The 22,864-nt window shown below is 39.1% G+C and overlaps 1 protein-coding gene across 1 annotated transcript in view; it reads right to left on the reverse strand.

Annotated features, from left to right (window-relative positions):
* LOC108105257 (protein tincar) overlaps positions 1–22,864 on the reverse strand; it is a 62,696-nt gene that overhangs the window by 24,560 nt on the left and 15,272 nt on the right. The window contains 1 exon segment of the mRNA XM_041819526.1: positions 12,483–12,582. The gene's annotated coding sequence lies outside the window, so the exon portion shown is untranslated.

Here is a 22,864-nt window from a genome sequence, read left to right on the forward strand (position 1 = left end):
AAGCGGGGCACATTGTCTGCATGTAAATTATCGCATCGAGAGCTCGCTTGCTGCTGCAACAGCACAGCCCCACACCACCCGAAAAATCACCACCCCCCAAAACAAAACCACCCACAGCAAAATGAGCCACATGCCACCACTTGCAGACGACTAAGCCGAAATAACGCGTTGAAATGTTACCAATTTTTGAGAGCGCCGCTTAAATTGCGTTACACGATGAGGGGTGAGCAGCCCTTAAATGGGGGTTACCCGGGGATATTCTGTCGCTTGCATTCCCTGAGAGCTGGCACTTCTCTGGCCCTCTGGGTTTGTTCCGGGTCGTAAAAATGCCGGGGAATTTATCGCTTTCGAATGGATTTTCCTACAAGGCGGGGCGGTTAAACTTCTGAAGGGGGTGTTGTGGCCCTGTTATTGTGCAATCGTCGTAGTCAGCGGTTTGTTGTTGTTGCCCCTGCTACTACTGTTGTTGTTGTTATTGTTGTTGTCGTGCACAATTGCATGAGTGAGTTTGGCAGGCTCAAAAAATATTCAAAGCGAAAACTTTTGCCGCTTAAGAAAATCGATGAATCCCCCATACAACATCAATGGAGTTCGGCAGCAGCAGCGCCACCACCACCACCACTACCACTAGGAAAAACCACCCTTCTCGATTTATACAGGTGGGTCGAGAACTCAGGGCACGCCATATTAAGCGGCATTTTGTTTTGACATTTCCTCTGGGTTGCCTACTTTTGCCGCAAAACCAAAACAAGAAAAAGCAAGCAAAAAAAAAACAGTTTTTTTTTTTTTTTTTGGAAAGAGGAAAGGTTAAAGGAAAAACTGGAACTGCGCACTTGGCAAAAGGAAAACAGGAAAAGAAAGGCTCACAGAAAAAAATCAGAACAACATGAAAGCCGCTTTCATCAAATGTTGCACAAGAAGTACACGAAAGGCTGAGCAGAAAATTTACCCTTTTAACATGGGTCATCTAGAGAAAGGGGGAAGGCTTTTACAAGATAGGAAAGTACTCTTTTGTGCTAACAAATTACTAAGGACATTCCTGAGAATGTTTGTCCTAAACGTTTGTTTGACATTTTTGAAACTCCTTAAATTCTATCAAGTTTGAAAAATCATGTAGTGTTTCGTCGTCAAAAGTTAGTTTTAAGTTTAAAGAGCTTAAAAGAGGTCTAAAGATTGATTAGTTTTTCTTCAGAAAATATAATTTACTAATTTACTGTTTTTTATTTACTAGTCATTAAAATGTTCATTTTGTTATTACAAATATTCAATAAATAAACCCTTTACTTTACTTTTTAATATAAAATGGATCTCTTTTACATCCCCAATCATCACCCAGACTCCTTCCCAACCCTTTGCCTTTTATTTGTTTATTTTGTTGTTAATATTTCTAGCCCCTGGCGAAACAGTAACCCATTTATTTCTATCTTGTTTGTTATATCCCTTGCGCCGTTTTCCCAGCTCAACAATCGCTGCTCCTGACAATCATTTCCTTTCAATTTCAGCGGCTAAAATTGGTTTTTTAATTAAGCCATAGTAGAAATGGCCACAGAGCCAAGAACAACAATATTCCCCAACTCCTTCTTCGGTAGCGATATGCCAACAGCAATGTAACACAAGCTAACCGACTGACCAACTGGCTATGAGCAGCTCATGTGAGTGGTAAACAAACAGATGGGGAAAACAGAGCGAACGAAAAAAAAAGGAAAATTCTGTCTGTACAGAGAAAATGGAAAAGGGAGTTCGTGGCTCATAATGATTGCATTGCAATTGAAATCAACTTTGGCATGTTCGCTTGACGGCCATTCTGTGGGTACAAAAACCGCAGCTCAACGGGGCGTATGCGCAATATTGATTCATAAACACATTTCGGCACGTTAAGCCTATACAAGCCTGTACAGGGGCATCATACACACACTCACACAGAGACATAACATATATAGAACATATATAGAAAACAGAATGATGTGACTTGGGCAGGATTTAATTGATTTCGTATTGTGTGCGAAATTGCTAAATCTGTTACAAGCATTTTCACTAAAGCCATCAATAAGCCATTGAATAAATTATCCACACTCGATTCCAAACATTTCTGCACATTTTAGCAATAAATTGAAGCAATTTCCAGTATGCAAGAGGGGTAGAGGCTGAAGGTGGTAAACCGCACCAAAAACAATTGCAAATGTTGGGATTTATATATAAGATTCTACGATATATATATATGACAAGTTCAATTATTTGTCAGAATGGCAAAAAGGCGAAAGGAAACAACATCATGGAGCCACAGCATGGCAACAGAAAGTTATCGTCAATCAGGAAATTTGAGCCAAAAGTATTTTGCTCAAGAAATAAACCGCAGCAAAGCGTACAGACGAGACAAAACAAGCTAAAGGCCAAAACCACAGGGCAATGAAGGATCAGCCAGCCAAGTGACAGGACAAACTGGAGCTAAACCGAACTGAATATAACCTGACCGCTCACTCTCCAGTTCTTCCATCTGTTCAGAGCTATTAAAAATTGCACATGCCAGTAAAATTGAGACGGCAGCCAAAGTCGTCAGAGACCAGAGGTTTCAATTTCACTTAATAACTAAACCGCAAAAAGGGCCAAGATGAGATGGTGATGGAGATGGTGATGCCCAGGAGCTGCGAAAGATGAGAAATGGCCAGTGGTCACATTTGACCGAACAACAAAGTTGTTGCTAAAGCTGGAAATACAAAGCGGAAAAATGCAACCACAGCTGGCAGCTGCTTTTCCTGCAAAACCACTATCTATATATCTATGTATATAACCTTCTCGAGCAGGTCTTTCTTTCACTGAGAATAAATAGTTAAAAAATGAAGACTATAACATAACCAAAAACCATTTAAACTGTTTAGTAGAGTAATTTGAATATATATAAACTTATTTTTCAGATAAATATCTCCGATCAATTTTTTACAGACTAAACTACAACTTTCCGAGACAACCCCCAGAGAACTTATTCTCAAAAGATAACAATCAGCATTCATGGATTTTATTCTCACAGTTAGAAAACCCATTTTCCAGCAGTGTTCGAAAAAAAAAGAGAGAAGAACGTAAGCCAAGTCAGCAAATCAAATGGCATGCAGATGCGGATGCCAAGTGCGTTTGGTTAGCAAAGAGGATTGGCAGGGGAGTTGAGGGGTTGAGGAGTTAGTTCAGCTGGCTGCCACATGAATGCCGATAGTTGTCAGAGATTATGACACGAGAATGCCACAAGCAGGACCCAACGACAGACAAAGACAGCTGGCTGGTTGGCTAGGGTTTTCCTATCCAAAAGAGGGACTGGGAAAACTTTCAAGCAATGAACACATTTGCGCATATTTGCATAAAACTCGCTGCCAGGATGCAGATGTACTAGAGTAAGGGTCTGGGAAATGGTGGTTTGGCAGGGAAATGCCATAGCAACTCAAACACGGACATTAAAAATGGCACACTCTAACCCCACGAAGTCTCGATGCACTCTCTGAAATTCGATTTCCAAATGGAAATCACCAAGTAAACGAAAGGAAATTGCCTATCGGAAGGATGGCTTAACTGATGTTTCCTCATCGTTAAGATTTCTTAGGGTAAATCAAAGAAGATTTTAAGGAAAATACTGATGCTGATAGGTTGCTGATAGATTTTTGTACATATTCTAAAAGATTAATAGGTCTTAATAAAAATATTTAATAAGAAGGATGTTAAGAGTTAAGGCTTGACCTCCTTAACTTAAGATCTTCTGGACTCATAACCTAATCAATACCCAATTACAGGATAGTTTTTCCATATCTCTCAACTTTAGAGTATCTAGTCCTTAAGAATCGATACTGCCTTTGGTTGGGAAATATTTTGCCATAAAACTTGATCAACTTGGGTGAGCATGCAGAAAAGAGGGCCACAGGATAAAAGAAGAGAAAAAAGAACAGGGAGATGGGTGGGATGTGACTTGGTACTTATTGGGAATTGTGGAAGTTCTGATGCCTGAAGAAAACTCATAAAAACTGCTGACAACAACAAACAAAATTACAAAAATTGTATTCCCCAGAATGCTTTAAGTCCTGCGTGTGTGTTAGTGTGTCCTTTTGCCAGCATCTTTATCCACCAAACACACACACACACAACCCAGTTCTATAAGCTACGATTATTAAAAATGGAAAATATTTTTCTACCCCTGTAAAGGATTTGCTCAGATCAGGAATGGCAAAAGGAAAGAAACAGAAAAGCAGGGGAAAGCTGTTTTTCTTCTTCTCCAACCATTTGATTGCAGTTTATGCATATGAATGAAATTGTTTGGCACTCAACTTGGCCCATAACAAAGATACGAGCGATAGGCCAAGATAAGATGGGCTATAAAACGAAGTTAGGCCAAAGACAAAAGGAAAAGCCCTAGACAATTTGCATTGAAATCGAGTAATGCTTGGGGTCAGGGAAAACCAAAACCCAATGCAGGTCGCAATTAAGTTATAGAATGAAGAAAAAAGAATGTAGAATGCGGCTAGCTGGCAGCTTAAGTTTCTGACTTAGTTAGTGGCTGGGAAAATAAAACTTTTGCCAGGAGAAAAAAAAAGGCGAGCATAACCAAAGTTGGCTAAATTGTGGATAAAAATGCATTATTCATTTAAGGCCAGCTCTGCTTGCTGCCTCTCTCTCTCTCTCTTTCTTGCCATATTGCTCTGTTTCTTTCTTTCTATTTTACAGCCTCTCTCTTCTCTCTCCCTCTTGCACTTCATACCAACCATTAGTCAAAGCGTCAAGCGTAAAATGCTAAACTGAAATTTTGTGTTCAACAAATGTTGACAGCTAACGCGGCAAGCTCCGGCACCCTACTCATACCCCTAGACTCTCCTCGAGCTTTCCACCACCACCCCCTACGATGGGGCAGCTCCATTAGACGCCGCCCTTGACAGCTGCTGGCAGCAATGGAAGCTCTGCGACAAAGTGACGCAAAGTTTAATTGAAATTCTAAAAGGAATTTGCACAAAACTCGTCCGGATAAGCAGGCGTGGGGCAAACACCAAAGGACTGACTTGCCGCAACTTCAAATTAGTTTTACATATTATTAGGTATATTGAAAAGAAAGCTAGAAGTCTGTTTTCCAGCCAGATGGAAGACGGAGAAACTCAGAACAAATCGTAAAACATAATTTTAGAAGTAGGTACTTGGTAGAAAAACCGAAAAGGAAAAACTTTTTAATTAGGCTGTGCAGTTTTTTTTAACTTCAACTACATTTTTGCAGATAAAGAAATTATGATTAGTTAAAAAAAGAACCAATTTACAAATGTAAACTTAATTTAATAAATAATTTGTGTTCCTACTAAAAGTAAAAATACTTTTTCATATTGCTTTTTTAATCATTTAATTGGCTTAAGCAACCATCACTTGAAGTTCCTTTCTTTCCAATTATAGAAACCGCATTTTCCTAAGCCTGATGGTCTCATGATTTTTAATGTTCCTCTCTCAGGCTGCAACATAAAATTTCCCAGAAAGTCAACTTGAATTCCCTTTGATTCATCAGCCACTTTTCGGTTGCTCGGTTGGTTAAATTGCAGGTCGAAAGCCACTTGAAGAATGAAGAATGAAATTTCCATTTGGCTTTATGAAAATTAAATGAAGCCAAAGCTCCAAATTCCAAATTCCGAACCTACCAAAAAGTGTATGTAAAATGAGATGAGGCGGCGGACTAGAAGGATGAGGGTCAGGGTTCGGGGGGGGTGAGAAAAGTCAAGTGCCGCAAACGTTTAGGTTTCAGGGAGTTAAGTGGGCGTGCCCCGCTCATATGGCGCAAGCTGTTCATAATTTGTTTCCCGCCCCCAAAAAAAAAAGAAGAAGTGGGAAAACCCCCACAGTAAACAGAAGGGAAATTTTTCAAATTTTTTCTCTTGTTTATTCGCCGCTGGGCTTGACTCCTTCTGTCATTCTTCCTGTTTTTTCCTCACTCTGTTTTTTGAAGTTTATTACATCCAACTTTCTTTGGTCGAAAGTTAAAGATTTCCAAATTGAAGCAGACAAATTTAATGTCGAGATAAGAAAATTTATAAGTGACACATACAGACACACACACACACACACACGCAGATGCAAACGCACACGCACACTGCCGAAATGCGAGCTACCAGCAAAAAGTGGATAAAAAGCTGGCTAAGAAAAGTTGGGGCAGAAGGGCAGGAGGGCAGGAGGGTTGTGGCACATCTCCTGGTAACATGAAACTTTCTACTTGAATTTCTTTTTTAGAGGGCAGAGCGAGGTTTAGAATCACAGCTGGCAGTTGAATATAACACTTATCGCCCACCAAAAAAGAGGGGAGGCGGCGGCCTTTATAAAAGTGGGTTTATAGATATGCGATCTTTGCTTTTTATTGGCTTTCATGGGTTAGATGATGGCAGGAGGAGGAGGTGGAGGAGGAGGAGGAAAGCTCGTCTGTCGTTTGTAGTTTTCCTACTCAACTTAATCCTTTCTTATTGAAAACCAAAAACGAGGCAAAAAGAGTGCCCTGCCTTCGCCATACACCCAAGAGAGATAAATCTTTATGTGTCTGAGAAAAGGCTCCTAAGTTGGCACGTGCTGCCTGAAAAGCAGTTTACAGCTGCTTGTGGGCCTTGGTAGAATGCCTGGCAACGCTTTAGACCAATTCGCAGTTGAGCAAATTTATGACTTGATTACAATACGCATACGCCCCGTGGCCGCCAACAAAGCCCAAGAGCGAGCGAGTAAGCAACTTGGCAAAAACATCCGGATGGCGGGAAATTAAGGGGGCAAAGGGAAAACTTGCTCTAAAGCAAATGGCAAATAATGTAATAATATGACAGAAGAAAAGAAGCCTGATAATGCACAAAAAACCAGCAACAACAACAGCAGTCCGGAAAATGGAGGAAATATGGGCGTGGCTGTGTAAATTGTGGTGACAACAATTCAATTTAACGCCCCACTGAGTCCAGCCCGCGATGGATTCTGGCCTTTGTTTTCCATTCAACATTTTACAGCCTCTTGTTCTATTTTTTTTCTTCTACTCTGTGTTTTCTATTAAATTTAATTTCCATTTAATTCAATTGATTACATTTTCCTTTGACTGCTTTCGGCTCGTGAGTTTGCTTTTAATCTATTTAATTGCCGTTTAAAGCAGCTGAAAACCAAATGTCATAGATTTCCCGATGTCCAGTCTGGTTAGCTGTCAAGTTTTAATATGACAGGCTTGCGGGATTGATGGATTGGTTGATTGATTGATGGATAGATGGATGGCTGGCTGGTTGGATTGAGAAACTGCAATTGAGCGTGCTGTCTGGCTGTTGAGTAGCTGTCAATATTTTTGGTCTGCCGCAGGTTTTTTTCGCTTTGCGCTGTTGTGTCATCAATAAGTCAGGCGGAAAAACAAATAAACAAAGGAAATAATAATAATCATAAAATATTCAATGATTCTTAAGAAAGCTGATGAATTTTTAATAAGTTCAAAAAAATATGTGTATTTGTGTGTTTGATTCAACTACAAGAACAAAGAATAAAGTCGGTCAAATACTAACTGACTGATTTCTTGGGGGAACATTTCTATGCATATGAAACTGCGTTTTACTTCATTGTTAATTATCGGTAACAATCGATAAATTTTTGGTAACATTTTTGTTTAGCATCTTTTGACATCTGGCAACACTGCTCAAACGTTATTTGGGAGTTTTTTTTTCCAATATCAATTTTTTTTTCTAATATTGTAAATGTCGAGTTTTATACCCACAAACATCGTTGCATTTCTGCTTTCTTTTAAAGAAAACTGCTGTGGAAACCCAAAGCATTAGAAGTTGCCAAGTTGCCTGGTTTAAAAATTTTGGAGCGGTGAATTTGGAGTTGAGAATGTAGAGCACGGAGGACCACAAAAGAAGTTTCAGGACACTGAATAGCAGGCGTTGCTTGATCGGGACGATGGCCAAACCATACAACCGTAAATAGTTACAGATTGTCATGACATAAATCCTCCCACAATCTTTAAGGCAAATAATAATTATGAAATCACAAAACAAATACTGATCTTTTAAAGTACAATCGCTATAACCTTTTTTATAACCTTTTGACCTTATTTTTTCTGCTCTTTTTAACCTCATTACTCTTAGTTGACGTGCTGCTATGTGCCTACAATGCCAAGCTTGACAAAATAAAATGAAAAATTATTGCGCCAGCAAATGAAGAAATTTTTCATTCTATCGAATTACAATTCAATTGCCTTCAATGGCATGTGTTGTCCTGATACCTGCCCCCTCTTTTCGCTACTTCTATTCACAAACACACATACAAAGACGTATATATACACACACACATATATACCCAAAAAGTATACAAAAACACACAAGGACACACACATTCGCTTACATATAGAAGTCAAATCTAATAATCAGCTTGCCACCTAACGAATGTGAAAATGTTGATGGTGGAAAATAGGGAAGAAAGGTTAAGGGGCAGAGAGAGGTAATGCGGAGAGAAGAAAAATTAGGAACGGGAAAAATGCGGTTGCTGCTGGCGGTGACATTTGAATTTTTGGCCATTTTAGCGCAAATTTCTTCATTCTTTTTTTTTTTTTTTTTTTTTTTTTTTGTATTTTGTTGTTGTTTTTGTGCTATTTGTTTCTGTGTTACCCCCAAAACTCATGATTGTTTGGTTTTGGTTTTGGTGGGGTTTTTCTTTCCTTTCTTTCAGTTCAGTGTGCTCTTTTGCCGGAAAATAACGTGACATGCATAAATAATTGACTTTTCACAAAATGCGCTATGGCAGTGGCAGAAGCAGCGGCAGCGGCAGCAAACAAACAAACAAAGGCACCGGGCAACAAGAAAAGCAACAACAAACAAGCGGAAATGAAATATGGCGGAATGGTAAAAATGGCGAAATAGTGAATGCCAAAATGGCGGCAGCCATATTGTATTTGTAAGTCCAAATGCGAGAGAAAGACCGAAGGAACAGGGAGCAGTCAGAGAGCATCCAAAATGCCATAAAATATTTATTTGCATTGCAAAGGCAGCTGCCACATGACGAAGGAAAAACCAGATAAACGAGAGATAACAGAGTAAGCGAAAGACGAAGGAATAGGGAAGAAAGAAGAGACAACAGACAGGAACAAGAATATATATTTTACAATCTGCCCGCAGTCATAACCAAGCAACATCGTTAAAAGGCAGCGAAAAGCAAATAACCTTTCTGATTGACAATTAATCAACTAAATGGAAATGTTATTATTACAAACTTTTTCTCTCTCTCTCTCTCTGTATATATATTTATAGTATATAGATATATATAAACAAAGTATCCATATAGAAGGTACACAGTTTGAATTCATCTAAATGGACAAATCAATTTGGCAAAATGAAAGCCAAACAAATGGTAAAGCGAGTGGAAAAAGGGAAATTTCTAGCGGTCCATGAACCGAACTCCAAACTAAAAGCATAAATATTTAGACAAAATCTATTTTATACAAATAAACCCACAGACCGACCGACCAATTGTTTGGCTAAAGCTGTTACAACATTGTTGAGTGGCCACTTTACGACAGATTTTAGGGTATATAGGGCTTTGTTGATTTTGGGAATTACAAAAGAAACTTATTTTTTTGGGATATATTTTTGAGTATTATAGTGTTATCTTAGAGAAGTGATAGGTTAAATTTCTTAATGATAGTGAAAATATTTTAATAATCTTCGCAATTTAAGAATAACCCAAAAAAAGAAATATTTCTTAAAATAAAAAAAACCACCATTAATACATAGCTTAAAAACCATTTCCCCTATAATCCCCAAATTTCAAATGGGCACCGGGCGAGTCTGGCCCATATTTTAGTGTAGCTTTTTTTCCTGCAATTTGTCGCAAAGTTTTTTTGTCACCCACCATCGCCGACTTTTCCCTGCCGCTTCTGGTTTTTATGGCCAATTTATAAACTCGGCGGCTTTCGCTGCGAAAGTGAGCGAACAAATACTTTTACTTCTTTTGTGTGCCATAATAATTTATAAGCCATTTTCACGAAACTGTTGCTGTTTTCTGGCATTCTGGGCACTTCTGGAAAAGCAGCTCTCACATGGCTTTCTTCTTCACTTCGAATGGTCAATTGGAAATGGCCACCATTCAGAATTATTAATAGGCGGCTTTGTTCCGATCTTTTTGTTAAGACTTCTTTCTGGCGGAATGAACAGCACATTTCTGGGAGTAAATTCAATTCAATTTTGGTTAAAATGTTTTCAATGTAACTGCCTGCCTGCCTGCCTGCCCGGGAGTTTTGTAATTGCATATGGTGTGGTGACATATGCCAAAAATGTGGCTGCAACTCAGCCTGGAAACGAGGAAACGAGAAAAGGCCAACACGAAAAGGGAGCACAGTTTTTTTTTGGGGGGGGTGGGGTGGTTGAAAGGACATTTTGTGCAGTCGACTGTACTGGAGAACTTGGATGTCTGCGTATTGTCCTTTCCATGTTTGCCCTGTTGTGTTGTGTACTTTATGACTTGTAGTAGTCACTCGAGAAGATCCACATCGCCTCCGCCCACGTCGTCTAGCTCTCCCCTCCACTTTTTTTGTAGCATTTTCAAAAGTTTTTCCAGTGAGATTGCAAGCAAACATTTGCAACATTGTTGTTGTAGTGGTTGCTGTTGCTATTTGGGTTTTTAGCATGTGACGCCATTTGTGGCACAGTCTTGCACACAGACCCCCCTACCGCTCTCCTCTTTCTTCCTCTCTTTTCAGGAAACTACGCACGTTGAAAGCAAAAGCAGAAAGCAGAAAGCAAGAACCCAAAAACCCAATAGCACTTTTTTACCCACTCTTCAAGCTGAAATGGAACTAAAAGGGATCTAGAATTCTTGGCCCACACACCCATACCCTTTAACTTCTTCCTTTTTCAATCCTGCGTGTTCGAAAGACCATCTGTGTATGTGTGTGTGAGTTTGTGTGTGTGTGTGCGAAAGAGTCCTTAAGTGTTGAACGGGCATTGTTGCTGTCGCCGTTTCTATTGTTACTTGGTTATACCCTATTTATGATCTTTTACCCTTTACCCTTTATCCTGCAACCTATATCCTATACCCTAGATCTAGTCCTAAGAATAAACAAAGAGATTTACAATAATTTTTAAAAATCTAAACACAATTTGGAAAAGTATTTACTAGAAATATTAATTATTAAGCAGTTTTTAAGTTCAAAATTTGATTCAAAATGTTAAAAAAAAATATATAAAATATTATATTAAACCAATTAATAATTTAACACTTCACAGCAACTTATCCTGACTAGCAAAATCATTTTCCTCCTCCGTTTAAGTGCACTTTTCAGGGAATTAACCAAGTGTCTAAGTTTGACCAACCTTTTACACTTATTTGCAGTACCAGTCAGAGGCTTCCGTTTTCTTCCCCTTTTTTCCACTCCCTAACTTTGACAAGGGGAGGTGGAAAATGTTCTACCCTTTCCCCTATTTTTTCCCTCAGTTTTTCTCAGGTTCTTTTAGGGGGGGAAAAAGGAAATTTTTTGCCTTCGCTTCACCGCTTTGTTTACGACCAAATCCAAAACAATGGCATTTTTGCACATGAGCGCATTTAAGCCAAGTTCTGCTGTCGTCATAGTCGATGTTGTTGTTGTAGACGTTGTTGTTGTTGCTTTTACACTTAAACTAAACTTTTCAGCTGCCATTTTCTGGTTCTCCTTCCGTGTGACTAAGAGTCTTCCTGGACTCGATTTGTGCTGCATATTTAATCCTTTTTTTGCCTGCCTTCCCTTCCTCTCCTCTTTTCTACCATTTGGCCAGAAGTGAATTATTACGGACTTCTTTCCGCCTCAAACCGAAGGATATCTGGGCCAGCTGGCGGACACGGAGAGTAGTGTTCAGTTTTGCTCCTTTGGAATCGCAATTGCCCGAATCATTCGACTCATTGGCTTGCCATTGCCATTTTTTCCCTGCACTTTTGCCCCAAACCAACTCATCTTTGTTTGCCGTTCGCATTAGTAATACAAATTGCACGAGAAAAGTTCAACAAACTGCATTAAAAATAGAGCAAGATGGATTTAAAGAAAAAGAAAAGCAGAACACACACTTTGACTGATCGAAGAAAACTTTGTTAAATTTGGTTTACACCAAGCTAAGGAAATTTTTAAAGCTTTACCATGGATTAAAAGTATTTTCAGAGCTTATAGATCAAGATTAGTTAGCTAAAACTGAAAATCCATAAACAAATACCATAAATTTGTAAAATACGAGAATATATCATTCCAATCCAATCTCTGCATACAAATAATTTTAAATATTTTTAAATCTAACATATATCCACAACCGAATGTCCGCAAAACAAATCAAAAAGCACTGCCATAAATTTCATTAAACTGCATATTTCGAAATATTTATATACCGTATATAGACTTAATTGAGTTTATGGCCGACCAATGGCCAACGAAAATTTCATTGGAAAAAGCAATTTATGGAAAATGCATTACAATAAAACGTAGAGGAATATTTTTGGGAATAAAAAAAACAACTTACCATCGATATTAATTGGCGGAACCGTAACGCACTTTTGCCTCAAAGTTGGTTCCGTTTGGTTGCCTTCAATTTGTTATGGCCAACGGTGCTGCTGCTGCTGCTGGAAAAAAATCAGAGAAAACAAACGAATTGGAAATATAAATAAATTGATTTATGATGACCACAGGAAATCGATGAATCAAATGCACGGTTAAGCAATAAAGCCAAAAGGCCGCCCCTTTAATAAATGTCCGGAATGATAGGCCATCTTTCGTAGGATATTATTATTCATTTTCAAGGCAAAAGTTTAGCTATGAAGGGATCTATTAAGCTTGAGGTTTATATCAACAAAAATCTTTAGGTGAGCGCGGATATCAAAACATTTAGGAAATCTCACAAGATTAGTAACTATAAACCCATTAACTTAAGTTTTTCTACTTCCCTTACCAAACTAGCTCTTCTACCATTCCAGCACATAAGCCCAAAACCATTTTCCCTGTTTATTGACTTTATCGAGTGTCAAAAATACCATCATAATCAGCAGAGCCAATAAAAACACAAAACAGAAAGTGTCCAAATACAAATAACAAAAATCTCCAGCTATTTGGCAGAGAGAAAGGACGAAACAATATCGAGGCACTAAATCACAAAAATAGAAAAGCAGCCAGAAAAAAAACATTATGAAATCAACGAAGCTCCGCCACAGCGGGCTGCCCAATATGAAAAGGGAAAAACTTTGGTGGAGGAACATTACTTCGGAGTATACTTATGTCATATTATTGACGATGATGGCAAATGGACCAGGAATAAAGAGTGGGGGGCATGGAAAAGTGGTTGGGGGTCTGTCTGTCAGCAATTTCATCAGCTTAAACTGATGACAGTTGAAAAATGTGCTTCCACTTTCTGTGCGTTTTTTGCATTTTTTCCTTTTTGCTGTTTTTTTGTATATTTAAAAATACATAAAATGGCGGTTGACATTTGACGAAGGAAGAAAAACGCGAACGGAACACGGAGAAAAAACTTTTGAAAACAAAAAATAAGAATTTTCAATGAAATTGATTAAAAGGACTTTTAGTTCCCAGTAACGTATCTTAGGACTCATCAAATCCCCCAACTTTCTGTATAAATAAGCAATTTTAGAGCTAAAACTTAAACTTTTGTATATTTTTCTCCCTGTTTAGCCCCTCTGCCTGTGCCCTGTTTTCCTCCTTAGCTTTGGAGAATGGCGGCTGAAGGCAGCTGGTTGACATTTGGCAAAGTGTGGCGCCTCAGCTTTATGCAAATGACGTGCGCTACCTTTGAGCACTGCTTTTTTGTGGATACCTCAATGCGGCCTGCCGAAAATCAAACAGCAAATCGAAACCATCGCCGCAGGTGTCCTGTGACATTCAAGCCACAAAGTGTCGGCCATTTCAAACGACAAATCGGCCGCAAACATTGTCAAATATTGGCACCTCAGAGGCATGTCACACTCGAACCAGCAGAAACCAACGAAAAACCACCCACATCTAGGACATCTATATAGAATATCCAACATAAGACCGCAAAGTGGGAAAGTTCTCTCTTACCCAGAAACTTTTCCACACGCCAGAACAATTTGTTTCGCTTCGAAGGCAAATCCTGCGGCCGGCGTTGTCCTCAGCATAACAAATATTGCCTGTAATTTAATTAATCTCCCACGAAAGTATTAAAGTTTGACCTGAAGCTGAATGGGGATGTTGGTGGTGGGATTACCACAGTAAACTTTCACAGCTGCAAAACTATTCTTGATTTATAAAATTAAGTTGGGAGTGTTGAAGTGGACATTAAAGTGTAGTCTGGCTATGAGATAACTTTATTTTAAGCTTAAATTGGATTTCATAATAGAGTTTTTCTATCTTATTTAAAGCATTTTAAATCCTTATCAATAACTTCTCCCTTAGCGAGTATTTACTGTTCCCCTTAGAACTTTGGATATCAATTAAATTCAAAACACAAACATAAAGCTGGGGGCAGTTGGGGTAGGCTAGGGCTCAAAATCTATTAGTCTGCCCAGCCAGAAAGTTTGGCCAATTCAGGCACGCACTTTGATTAATTTTAAGACAATAATCATAAAGGAGGTTCGGGTCTATCCCATTGCCCTATCACTCTCTAGCACTCCATTGCTGTCTCGCTTGCACTCATCTTAATGTGTTTACGTGCCTGCTAGAATCTCTATAGCATACTTATCCGGGCGGTTCTTCTTCATAGACAAGCCAAGCACGTCCCTTTTGCCAACATCTTTCCCTCTCACCCTCTCTATCGCGCTTCTCTCTTTTCCGGGTTAGTTAATTTCGACGCCTTGCAGGCAGGAACTTTAAGTCGATGGAAAACTTAATCAAAGTTCCTTACGGCGGCTCCCGTAGTTCCTGGCTCCTTGTCCTGCTACAGCTGCAAAAGTTTCTCTTTCGGTTCAGTTTGGTTTCGGCCCAAAAGAGTTTTCGGCACGCAACACTACGGCCAATGGCTTCGTTAACTCGTCCGAGGATAGACCCTTCCCAATGTCTCCTATCTCTCTCTCTTTTCATTCCACTGTTTTCACCTGGCCAAACGGTTTGCGTGTTTGGATGTTATTTATAATACGCTAAGCTCGCTGCTCGCTTCTCCCTTTTGGCCTCGACTGCAGCTAACCGGAAGCCTTCAACTTGACCAAGGCGCCGGTGAAAAAAAAAAATCAGTACTTCAAGTTCTCACAGTAAGAAAAATATTGAACAAGTCCTTGGAAATGGGATATTTAAGTTAACTAACTAATATTTAAAGGCTCAAGCTTTTTGCGGCTAAGCAAATCTTAGAAGAAACTTTACAGATAGTTCTTTTTATACCGATCTTGATTCTTAATATTTTTTTTCTCAGTGTTTTAGCACCTTTCTCCACCCTTCGGCAGACACTCTTCAATGGGTTTTGCCTTTGTGGCATTTAACTTTTAATTGGATTTCAGTTTTGGCTTAGTTAATGGCGAAATGAGTTCAACATTCGCTTTTGCTACTACTAATACTACTAGTACTTTTATTGTTGTTTTTGCTGTTGTTGGTGTTGGTCTGTGGAAAATATTAGCGCATAATTTCAACAATTACTTCCACTGACTGACCACCAGTGCTGACCGACCTGGTCTGCTTAATCATTTGCATATTTCATTAGAGTTTCAGCTTTTCATTTTGTGTTCTCTTGAATAATTATCCTTGAGTTTGAATCAGTTTGAACGAGACTGCGCGCTAGTTAAATAAGTAAGATTAACTTTTTAACTAATTTTCCAGGAAATCCAGTCTTAAATTTTAAGAATCTTTGCGGTTTTCCACTCTCGCATAAAAGGTCATTCGATCCCTTACCTTCGCAAATTCCAAAGAATAATTTCCATATTAGGTTCATTGAATTGGATTAAAAGGCGACCCGAAAGAGGGCCAGGGATAACTTCTAGGAAAAAATCCAGGAAATTCCTCACTCAGCTTAACCAAAAATTTCTCGACAAGCGAAATGCCAAATAACCCCCCAACAAAAAAAACTGGAATCTAACCTCTCATCACCCCCTGGCAAATTCCCACCCACACCATCCATGTAAGCACATTCAGCACCATCAACAATTTATCACAGCAAACTGAACGAAATCTCATTTGCAAAAGCAGCCAAAGTAGCGAGGGTCGGGGTAGGGAAGTTTACCAATGTTCAGAGCTTGTCAAACTGTTCAGCACGGGCAAAGAAAAAAACCCCACAAAATAAGGGAAAAACATGACCAGACGGTAGCTGCGACAAAGCAAATTTATGCTTTCGGGCGGGCAACAACCAAAATAAAAACCAGGAAAAGCGAAAGGAAATGCGTGCAAAAGGGTTCCAGGGGAGTCTGGAAAGTTAGAGGGAAATAAATAAGGAAATAATGTTTAACTTTCCTCGGAGCAAGGAGCAATCAAATGCTACAAGCTGTGCCTAGGGAGATTTTTGGCCATCTCCCCAGACTCATTTATCAAAATCAGCCAGAGAAATAAAGAAATATGAGACTCGAGTCGGGCAATTTACAATGCTGATCCCAATATGATTGCCGGGCGAGCGGAAACACAACTAGAAAGAGTGAGACGTGTAACAAAGTCCTTCGTTTCTTTTGTCCTTTGTCCTTTGGCATTGAAAAATGAAAAAATTTCCCATCAGCAATCAACAAAAAAGAAAAATAAAATAGGAAAAAACAAAAGGAAAAGTCAACAAGCAGCTAGTGGATGCAACCACTTGCTGGCTATTTAAAGAATGTGTCACCTTGCACAAGCATCCTGCAACACCACCCCCCAACCCCCTCCCACCTAACACAAATGAATCATACTCCTTCTTTTTATTTGGCCACTGGCAAAATTGTTGCAGGAAAATTTACGCAAACATTTTGCTCTGGCAATCTGCAGACTTTATGGGCGGTTCGAGGGTGACTCAACTTTGTCTTTTTTCGGGAAACGGCAATGTGTGTGTGTTTGTCAGGAGTCTTTGTCTCAGTCTGGTTGGTTAATGGCGCAAAAGGACTTTAAACTTTTTTATTGTCAAAGCTGCAAAAGTTTTTAGTCATCGCTTTGGTTATGCGCTGTGTGAATTCTACACTTTATTGCTGAATTATACAATTTAAAGATAGAATTGTTAGATAAAAGTCATAGTATTTCGGACAAAGTTGCAATCTGCCAATGAATGGTTTTGATATACCTTTCAGGAAATTTCTCTGTTTTGAAATGAATGTTAAATTGCTTTCTTTATGGGACTAATTTATGTAGGAATTTATTAAAAAGTATCTAAAGGTATTCATTTTAAATTTGATATATGGCCCACGGAAGATTTGCGTTTCAAAATCGCTATAAATCGAGTGTAAACTTAACCATTTCGTAAACCGCAAACCTTCTACTAAATATCTGACACATTGAACATGACATTTGAAATGTCAAAGTTAAAATTATTGATAGTTCAAAAAGCAAACCTTACATGAGCCGCCCTGTATGATTAAAGCAGCAAAACTTCAATAAAACATCAAAAAGAAAGCAGAGCGTCGTTAAACATAGTTTTTAACATTTAAAATTTATAAAAATAAAAGCTTATAAATGCTTAAAAGTGTGAAAGAATAGCTCTTCATGCACCAACATCTCATTAATTTCCACTAAAAGTTTTTACAACGCCAACCTGCCACAAAGACTCTCCATGGTGGCATGTCAAAGTAAGCGAATCCTTCAAAGCTCTTGGATTTAAGCTCATTGCAGCAAATGATAAATTTTGCATTTTCTTGCAGGGGGTATCCCCATTTTTTGGGAACGTGGTGCTCCTTTGTTGTCTGGCGCGTGGCATTAAGTTCTGGATAGCACAGATTGAGAGTCCTTGCAAATAATAGTTATATATAGAAAAGGAGTGGTGTGGCATGTAAATAAGTTGCAACACATGGGGCTGAAGAGATTTTGGCTATCAAAGTTAACGAGCAGGCCAGATCCTTCGTCACTTATAATTTATGGCCATTGAAATGACGGCTTAAACGAGTCAGGAAACTGGCCAAATCTTTCCCAAACAATTTGCCAAAAGAGATTTCTCTATCCAACAATACTATCTACACAACACCTGACATTTGTGCGGTGGGTCTTAAAACAAATGAAACGGTATCCATTTCCCACTTCATTAGCATTTCGTCGTGTCACGTGCCAAAAACAAAAAAGAGTCTGTTTCAGTCTCCAGTCCCACATGGCACTTCCGTTTCCTGCCATTAGGGCAGGACTCTAAATCAAATTGCCAGCAACCCTTTTCTCGGGTCAAGACATTCTATTAGTTGGCCATTTTCACGCCCTGAACGGGTGCTAAACAAATGAACCTTTAAACTAAAACCCAGCAAGGTGATCCCTCACATATCGGCACCTTTGAACACACACACACACACCTTTCCAACACAGCTGTTAGGAAGGACACACCCCCAAAAAAAAGACTCACCCACTGCCATGAACTCTGGAATGCCCTGTGACTAGGCAAACGCATTCAAACATCAATAAATTAAAGGTACAAATGTAATTTCGTATCCTGACAACGAGGGGGAGGAAAATCTATAAAAACGTAGTAGGAAATAATGAGGAAAACTACGAAGATCGAAGCTTGAATGCCCTTTAAATGGGGTTGTATACTTTTGGTTCTTTTACCTTTTTTGGAGTCCTCATTAAAGATAAGCAATCTAATATACTTTAATTTTGTTTAATTATTTAAATTTTTTGATGATTTTTATACACTCAACAAAGTCTCTTTTGAAATCGTGTTACCTCTAGAAAAGGGCAAAAAGAAAATGAGGAAATAAAAAAGCGGAAAAGCAGAAAAATAAATAAATATATATACGAGTATTTCCTCCCCGCTTTTGGCAGGACATAGATTAGGGTGCTGCCATGACGATGGCTGGAAATGAGTCTCCCCGACCAGGTCACGTCTTAATGTCCTACTCCCCCTATCAATACTCCGCAAACTGGAAGAGTCCACCCTCCGCCTCATCTAATGTCAGTTTCAGCCTGGGGCAATATTTTAACCATTTTATGACACGCATTCCTCGCATGGTCTACAACCAACCACCCACCTTTCTGACCAAATAGCAAATTGCAATTTCTAGTCGAGAATGTTTATAATGCGTCAGGGGGGCGGGCACTTTCAATCTGGTATTCTGTTACCTTTACACCTCATCGTCATCTGCCCATCATCATCAGGAAAATCCATGTTGTTGCAAAAAGGGGGCTGGACATCGTGTCGTTGTCACACTTTAGGGAATGAGGTGAAATCCCCACAGGTGGATGAAACCAAAAGGTGGCAAGACCCCTCGAAAAAGGCAGCTGCAAAAGGAGTGTGAAGTAATGCGAATTGATGCACTCACATGACAACTCGCAGAACCCTTCATGATCCACCATTTCAGTGGCCTATCCATTACCCCGGCGAATGGGCCCTTCAGCCGACTAAAATTAATGGGTCGGAAAGTGTTGAGATTAATCATGGCCGCCGCACTGGTCGCGGAAGTAGCTTGGTCCCCATTTATGTCCTTCTACCCTCTGCTGCTGCTGCACTTGCTCATTAAGATGTGACGCAATCTGGGCAACTTTATCATGCAGCCGAAAACTTAAAGCCCCAACACAAATGAGGCTGCTCCTACTCTTCACTCCTCCGAGTAAATGGAAATTTAGGGCGTAAAAAATGTAAGGCGGGCCAAAAGGAAAGCATTCAGCAGCATTTTTATGCACGAGGGGAAGGGACAGGTGAGTAAGAGAAGCTAGCTGAACACCTGGCAAATGAGACTTAAAGCCAGAATCGTGAATACAACAAGCCCTAAAAGGGCGGGTAAATGTTGAAGACTTTGGAATACCCTAAAAGCTACAGAAGTAGAACATTAAAAACATACTCGTTGGATATCTAGATAAAGATATCAAGCAACTTAGGCAGAAGATTGATATACTATATGGTTTATGACTCATTGGCCCCCCGAAATCTTAAATATATAATTCCCAAATCACACTTTAAAAGCAATCCAAGCCATTTAGCCTTAACTTAGCTTTATCTTAGTCGCCTCAACTTATCTCAGGGTATTTAAAAAGCTAAATTTAGAGCAGAGAAGACAGAACTTGTTAAGAAGCGAAAGGAAGAGAGCGGCGAGATGCGAAAGAGACAGATAAACAGACCAACGGTCTCGGCATAGAAACATAAATTAAGCAGAAATCTAAGGCAATGTGGGCAGGACTTGAAGGGAGAAATTCAAGGAGCCACAGGATCTGGACTAGAGTAGAATTTGAAAAACTTACGTGCGGGTAAGGAGGGCAAAAAAAAAAAAGCAGGCGGACAGAATCACAAAAATGTTTTAGCCAACTTCCAAACACGGCCACTCGGGCAATCTGAATTAGAGGAGAATTCAGAGGAGAAGGTTACAGAGCGAGAGGAGAATTTGAGAACTCTGGAGAGGAAGGGAATCAAAAAGGGCGAACCACCCACCCGCTAGGTGGCAAAGTAAGCAAAGATAAAGCCAGCTGCCCCCGACTTCGTCATCAAACAGAGTCACAGAAATAACTAGGGAGTGGGGCAAGAAAAGTAAATATCACACTTTGTGAAAGGTGCGGGGGGTTGGGTGGTGTACAGGGGAAGTCACAAAAGTTCACTAACTGACACACATAGATAGCATAGGCACACTCCACACTCACAAATACACACACTTCCTCCTTTAGATAGAGATATTTATTGAGATAATGATAGCACCTACCCACGATATCCACAATGGGGTCAAGTCAATAAGGAAAAACAGAAAATTTGGAAAAATAATGAAATTATAGCCAGGCCTCTGGAACAGTGTTAGTAATCAAAGAACCGAAATTGATGAAGTTTTAATGTTTTTAGTAATCTGAAAGCAATGCAAATAAAATATTATGATAAAATATCAAATATTGAAAAACTAAACATGGAAAAGTTTTTTATAAATATTTCCTTTTGCTTTCCTCTCTTATTTGATTATTTTACCATTCATCACTTAATCAAAGCTATGGGAAACTTAATTAATATTTTTTCAAGCAATGTATATGATAGCAGCAGGAAAAACCAATCTCCTTCGATACAATATATATCTATCTCTGGACAATTTGTAATTGACTAAACTGGAGACTGACATCCGACATTATCAGACACCAGAAACCCTAAAATCATAGACCAAAAACCCTCTGGCCATTTTCGAATCATTTTTCAATACTTCATCTCTCTCTGCGAGTGTCTTTGGCTTTCCACTCGTTTGTCACTCGAGCCAAGAGTGCAAAATGATAAATATCCAGGGGACAGCACAGAGGCGGAGGACACAGGACATGGGACACTCCAACTTGGACGACCCCAGGAACTCCACCAGCCACTCGTCCGTCTTTTCTCATTTGCACTCGAGGCGATTCAAGTGGCACACTGTGGGCCGGCTCCACTCGGGTCTCCCACATTTTTGAGGGGTTTTTTGTGTTTTATAGCCTAGCCACTTGAAATGATATTTCCTCAATTGATAGGTACGTGTATGGGTGTCTGTGTATATAAACCACAAGCGGATGAGTCAGTTCCGACAGCCTCTGTGCGGTTATCAACAAAGATTTTCAAACTGCTCCGACATTTCTACCTTGACAGGTAAGACCCCTTTCCTCCAAGGATCCCGGCTAAACACGTACTTCTCAGCGTCTGTCAAACTTAAATGAAGGCAAGACAGCCGGAGGAGCCACACCCGGGGGAAGGGAACCAAAAAAAAAAAAAAAAAAAAGGAGGGGGGAGAAACAAAAAAAACACCCCCCCCCCTCAACCACAAAAAATATTATTTTAAAAAAAAAAAAAAAAACCAAAAAACCCCAAAAAAAAACAAAAAAAAAAAAAAAAAAATCCAAAAAAAGAAAAAAAAAAAAAAAAAAAAAAAAAAAAAAAAAAAAAAAAAAAAAAAAAAAAAAAAAAAAAATAAAAAAAAAAAAATAATATAAAAAAAAAAAAAAAAAAAAAAAAAAAAAAAAAAAAAAAAAAAAAAAAAAAAAAAAAATTTTTTAAATATTAATATTAAAAAAAAAAAAAAAAAAAAAAAAAAAAAATTTAAAAAATTAAAATATTAATTTTTTTTTTTTAAAAATGCATTTCAAATCTTCTTTTCTACCAATAAAATATATATTTTATCAAAAAGCCTCCGTACTACGATTCCCTTGACGCTCTCTCGCCTGTTATTCCTATCGATTTTTGGTTTAGTTTGGTTTTGTTTTGTTTCTCTCACCAATTTCTGTGTGTATAGTCGGAAACTAAAGTTCTTTCTTTTTCTGTTATCTGGTTCTGGGCTGTTTTTGGGGGGGGGAAGTTTGGTGGGAGTTGGCTATAAAAGCGAAATGAGGGGTAGAGAGGTACTAGGCGGGGAATAGAGACAGAACTGTCAAACAATGCGACGGCGAGTGGCGTTGGAATAACACTGGCAAATGCAGTTGGGATTGGGATTTGGGGGAGTTGAGAGAGGAAGTGCCCAAGAGATAGTTACTCGGTGGGTGGAGAGAAATTCTGCTGTGAAAACACCAACAGCGCGACAGTTCAAGTTGAAGTACCCACCATGCCAAGAGTAATAGTAGTAGTGGTTGTAATTTTCGTAAATCTGAACGACAACGGCACGACAAACTGCAAAATGCGGAGATGAACTCAGTTGAGATGTACTCAGAGATAGCCTAAGCCTCCAGCATTCTGCCCTGACCCTTGAGACTGAGCAATTTCAAGTTTAGTTTTCGGTGTTCATTCATTTTAATGAAGGAAATTTTATTTGGTCAAGTGAAACTGAAGTGGAATCACTTCATCAAACCTTGATAAGAGCAGAGCAGTGGGGGGCTAAGGGCTGAATAGGAAAACGAGAAAATGGCAATGCAACAAATTTTTAAGGGCGATAAAGAGGTATTTTG

The sequence above is a fragment of the Drosophila eugracilis genome, unplaced genomic scaffold (assembly GCF_018153835.1).
Source record: "Drosophila eugracilis isolate 14026-0451.02 unplaced genomic scaffold, ASM1815383v1 contig_75, whole genome shotgun sequence".
In the NCBI taxonomy this organism is placed as follows: domain Eukaryota; kingdom Metazoa; phylum Arthropoda; class Insecta; order Diptera; family Drosophilidae; genus Drosophila; species Drosophila eugracilis.